General features: G+C 43.8%; 1 long non-coding RNA gene across 1 annotated transcript; it reads right to left on the bottom strand.

The window, feature by feature from the left end:
* Positions 1–1366: 1366 nt before the first annotated feature.
* LOC139434963 (uncharacterized) lies at positions 1367–2654 on the bottom strand. The gene is made up of 3 exons (XR_011644244.1): positions 2523–2654; positions 1617–2008; positions 1367–1455 (listed from the first exon to the last, which is right to left on the bottom strand). It is a non-coding gene; the product is annotated as an uncharacterized lncRNA (long non-coding RNA).
* Positions 2655–5616: the final 2962 nt, after the last annotated feature.

Below are 5616 nucleotides of genomic sequence, written 5' to 3'. Positions count from 1 at the left end.
CTTCAGCGTCATAAAGGGACGCAAATAGCTTTCAACTGATTGCAATGTACTCCCATCTGCGTCGGGATTTGACGCTCATGGAAGCACGGCATTCGTTTATGTCAGCTGCCCTTAAAGGCAATGTGAGCGTCCATTCCCATTGGATAACGGAGAATTGTACACCCGGAAGTAAGTATTCCTCTTACTGTCGATTGATTTTACAGTGATATCTGCACTACTCATCGACTAAAAAACACCAGATTATCCTTGTTAATTACACAACATTGATTGGTTTAAATTGTGTGCAATGCTTTTGTATTTTTCCCCTTCGATTCGGAGAAACAAATATTTTTTCGGAGTAAAGGATGGCAGAAGACACTACACTACCCAGAATCCCCAGCTATCGTTTGGACTACACCATGTGCTCTGTTCGTTATTTAACGATATTTTGAGGGGAAAGTGTGGTAGCACAAGCAGGCTATGTTGCTGTCACTGTCAGGGCTGTCACGTCCGTAGTATAGTTGCGCTGCGCTGTCATGTTCTTATATGGGACAGACAGACAGCAGCGATTGCGTTATTGAATGGTAAATATATATATTAAAAAAACACACACACCCAAGTACTTTTTCAGCTGTAATTGCATTATTGCATACTTTTTAATTGACAGTTTTGCATTTGGAGAGGCAGGGTGACAACGGAAAGCTTGGTAGCCTATTACTTAGATACGTTTTACATTTTTGGAGGGAAACGCTTGTGTTCATGTTAGCATGGGTAGCATGATCATGTTAAGACTATGAATATCATTTTACCACAACAGTGGATGAACAATTGATATATGTGTTTGAACAAGAACAACAGGAAGAACAAAGTAAAAGGGATGAACAAATGTGTGAACAAGTATTAAGAACAGTGTATGGAAAAAGTGATGTGTGTTAGAACAAAACAAAGTCAAATGAATGAGAATGAGAACAAAGAGGGTTAGGGTTCAACAGAAAAAGATTAATTCAGCCAAAAAACACAATTTTGATTAATCTAAAGTGTAAAACAATCTTCAACACAGACCAAATTAGTGACCTTGGACAACAAAATATATGGTGGGGCAAAGAAACGATAAATTAAATTGAGAGAGTGGGAGACTGAAAATGATTACTATGATAAATATTCAAACTATTTACAAAACTATTTACAGAAGCTCCTGTTGAACCATGGTTCAACAGAGCAACAAAAACAGGTTTGTCAACAATAAAAATTAAAATGACGAGGCCACTTTGCCAGGGGGAGGTGATCCAGCGACGAGACAATAAAGCAATTCATATTTTTTACAAATATTTACAAACAACTATTTATAAAAAAGCAACTATTTACAAAAAAGCAATACAGAACTCTAGTCTAGGGCATCCAGGGGCCTAACCATTTTGAAAAAAACAAGAAGGTTCCTTTGTGAAAGGGACATCCTCTTCATCGGTTTCCTGGGCCCTAAAAAGCAGAGCAAGAATAGGAACAGTGGTGAATAAGGGGAGAGAATACAGTTGGGAGCAGACTGAACAGAGGACATAGCAATATCCATGTTAAAATGTTGGCACAATAAATATTATGGCACTTTCGTTTATATTGCATTTTAATAGATCAGATCATACCATGGTTGGATGTGCAGCATTTGGATGCTCTAATCGATCCGAGAAGGGGTTCCGGATGTATGGCTTCCCTAAGGACGTAGAGCGAAGGAAGAGAGGGATGGCAATGGTCAACAGACAAAACCTGTGTCTGAAAGAGGACAACAACAGCAGAAAACTCTGTCATGTAAGTAATGTTCACAGAGGTGACATGACTTATTAACATTTTAAAGGGCATCATATTTCCAAGTGTAGAGAATTATGACTCTTCAATGACATTTGAAGTGTGCAGGGGAAACTGATCAAACCTACCTACCCACAGGTACACTTTGAAGACGACCAATATATTGGCAACAAATCGGGAGGAAATTTGAGGTTGAGGCCAGATGCTGTTCCAACAGTATTTATACATCGGCCTAAACCGAAAAGGAGAAAATTCACGTCAAGGAGTATGCCTCCAGCTGTCAGGAATAATGACCACACCTATTACTGCACATCAAACATTGGTATGATACATGAAGCTAACAATGTTTCCCATGTTATATAATTCAAGGATAGACTACACTCCTAATGCAACCTTCAGATTATACAGCTTCAAAACTACCAGGGTTCAGGGATTCTCTGAAGACTCATATACCACATGTACATAATCTACAGATGTCTTCATACTGTAACATTGCCAATAGACAAACTTAGATGAATGTCAGTATAGGAGTGTAGTGTACCCTTACATGACAATAGGTGCACATGTAAAGGCAGCATACACATATAACAGCAATTGCCTTGTTATTGTTACAGAGATTCAGGGAGATATTGAGGTGGAGTTCCAATGGAATGAAAGGGACATAACAGACAGAGAGAGTGAGACAGATGTCAGCAGACTGCCAGGGGCCAGTATGTCAGGGGCCGACAATCAAGAGGCCACCTTACCAGAGATCAGTGTGCCAGGAACCAGTCAGTCAGGGGTCAGCTATGAAGAGGCCAGTTTGCCAGGGTCAGGTGCTCCAGGGACCAGACTGCCAAGGGCCAGTTGTGACCGGGCTCACGTGGAGGATCTAATGAGGCAACTGAGAAGGGAGAGATTACTAAGAAAGAGAGCCGAGAGGGCTCTGGTAAACCAGAAGAGGATTAATTCTGCATTAAAAAAAAACACAATTTGATTAATCTAAAGTTTCAAAAAATCTTCAACACAGACCAAATTAGAGCACTTGGGCAATCAAAAAAAGGTGGGATACGGTAGGGGAAAGAAACCGTGAAAAAAGCAATACAACTAAGGTTCTGTTGTGGCACTACAGGATATAAAACCCTCCAAGCCATGAATATGCCTCTGCCTGACATCAGGACCATTCAGAGGAGGATGCAGCACGTCAAACTGGAGCCAGGAGTGTTGGGGGAGGTGTTTGATATGCTGAGGCTGAAGGCAGATGGCATGAGTGAGATGGAGAAGAAATGTGTGCTCACCTTGGATGAGAGGTCCATCACCCCTAGCGTGGAGCTGCATCTGGGAACAGGGAGGCTGTTTGGGAACACAACACTACCTGGCCACAAAGGCCAGGCCACTCATGCCTTAGTGTTCATGCTGGCTGGTGCTACTCCGCGGTGGAAACAGGTTGTGGCTTACCACTACAGTGGTAATTCTACTGACGGTGCAGTGTACAGGCCCATAATACTCACCATCGTTGAAGCAGCGGCATCTATAGGGCTTCATGTGGTTAACATCACCACTGATATGGGGAGCCCCAATAGGGCTATGTGGAAGTCCTTTGGGGTGACCTATGACAAGCCGTGGATAGCACATCCTGTGAAGCCACACCAGCACCTGTACTTCATGCCTGACGTTCCACACGTGAAGAATTTAAAGAGTGCCTTGGTGAATGGTCACGTCATCACCACACCACAGGATGTGGTGGACAAAGAGAAGCTGCCATCCAGTGTGGTGTCTGTTGGCCCCCTGAAGGATCTGGTGTCATACCAAGAGGGAATGGCCCTAAAACTGGCACCTAAGCTGTCTAGAGGCGTCCTGGAGCCTAGTCATTTTGAGAAAATGAAGGTCAGTTCAGCAATGCACGTCTTCTCCAAGTCATCGAGTGCTGCCCTGAGGTACATGGTGGCGGAGGAGTACAGACTAGAGTCCTCCCTTACCACTGCGTGGTTTTTGGAGACGGTGGACCACTGGTTTGACCTCATGTCGTCACGCAACACTGTTACTGCCCTAAGTCATTTCAAGATGGAGGAGTATGATAAGGCCATCAGCTTCCTCCGGGACTCCATCCATCTGTTTCGGGGCCTGAAGATCGGTCCCAAGGGCAGCTGGAAACCAGTCCAGACAGGACTGGTGATGGCCACAACAACAATCCTGGAGGTCCAGCATGACCTGTTGAGACAAGGGCACACATTTGTTCTCACAAGCCGCTTCACTCAAGACTGCCTGGAAAACACATTTTCGTCCATTCGTCTGAGGAACTCTGCCTCAACACCTGTAGAGTTCCAATATGCACTGCGCGCTGTCACCGTGGGCCAATTCCTATCGCCAGTGCATACTGGCAGTTACGTGGAGGATGGATCAGACCACTTGGCAGACTTCCTGGACACGCAGAACAACAGCTGCAGTCCTCCTGACGTTCTGAGAGTGGAGCAGCTAGTCGACCTGACAACACCACCTGACATCACTAAAACCGGTCCTGTGTGCTATACCACATTGCAGGATACATCGTGAAAAGGGTCATCAGCTTCTCACTTAGTGACAAATGCCAGTGTGCCCTAGTGAAAAATGTCAGTGATGGTGAAAATGAGAGAGCTGGTCTGCTGGTATTAAAATAATTTAAAAGGGGTGCACTTTACCGTCCATCAGATGAGGTTTTCACCCTTGTTCAGAACGTGGAGCAGCTGTTCCGTGTGAGGACGAGCGATTCCCTCATGGAGTCCTCAAATGCAGTGTCACAGCTGGAACAAGAAGCCATGTTGCTGGACAGCAACCTGCCCTCATGCCATGACCTGAAGAAAAAAACCTCTCAACATACATCAGGCTGAGGTTAAGGATTGCATCAGGGCTGAGAGGAAGGATAAATATAAAGGGTATCTTGGCAGCAAGAGTCAGAGTAAGAAGGCAAAGAAGACCCAACAGACCTCTGCACCGAAGGTCATAACATCTAGGCCACTGCCAAACACCTTACTCGTTGCCATCGATGTACTTGGCATCTCCATTCCCGGTCCTCCGTCAGCAGCCTCCAGTCTCCTCTTCCTTCAGCAGCAGCACCCTCCAGCAGCAGTACCTTCCTTCAGCAGCAGCCCCCTCCTTCAGCAGCAGCAGCCTCCGCCAGCAGCAGCAGCCTCCGCCAGCAGCAGCAGCAGCAACAGCCATATGAGGCTGACATATGAGGCTGAAAAAAAAAAAATGTTTTTGTTAAAAATAAACATTTTGCATGCATGACCATGTTTTAGGCTCATCCTTCATTCACTGCTGTAGAGTAGCCTATTCAGTAGGCTATTATTTGTTTAAGACTGAATAGTACCTTTAAAGAACAATCATTAAACTAGTGTGTATATTACAATACAAAGGAATCTATCCTAGCATGCCATCAAGCATTAAAAAGTAGCGCTAGGCTAGTTGTACAGTACAGATGAGTTAACACAGAACAGTACCAAAAAAAACTAAGTACAGTCAACATGTCACATAATGAAATGTTAGTATATCCCAAAATGCAATGAAATATTAAATGAAATATTTATCACAAACGCCACCTCATTTCTACTAGTGCTAGCAGTTAAGTCATATCATACAGAGAAAGCTGACTAAGGATGGCTGACACGGTCAGGTTCAGCAGATGAAAACCAAAATAACAATAAAAACACATAATCAATCTAATCCTGTTGTTAGTTACCCAGCATCATTGATATATAAGCTGCTTGCGATTCATTACTGAAATCTTACCTTCAAAGCTGACGAAGTCGCGCTAGCTAACTAGCAGGCAATGCTAGCAAAATTGGTTGTAACAATCAAGATAAAATATAGATAATTACGCTG

The sequence above is a fragment of the Pseudochaenichthys georgianus genome, chromosome 13, assembly GCF_902827115.2.
Source record: "Pseudochaenichthys georgianus chromosome 13, fPseGeo1.2, whole genome shotgun sequence".
Lineage (NCBI taxonomy): Eukaryota > Metazoa > Chordata > Actinopteri > Perciformes > Channichthyidae > Pseudochaenichthys > Pseudochaenichthys georgianus.
The sequence above is the reverse complement of the archived record's forward strand: the minus strand, read 5'-3'. Positions and strand labels throughout refer to the sequence as shown.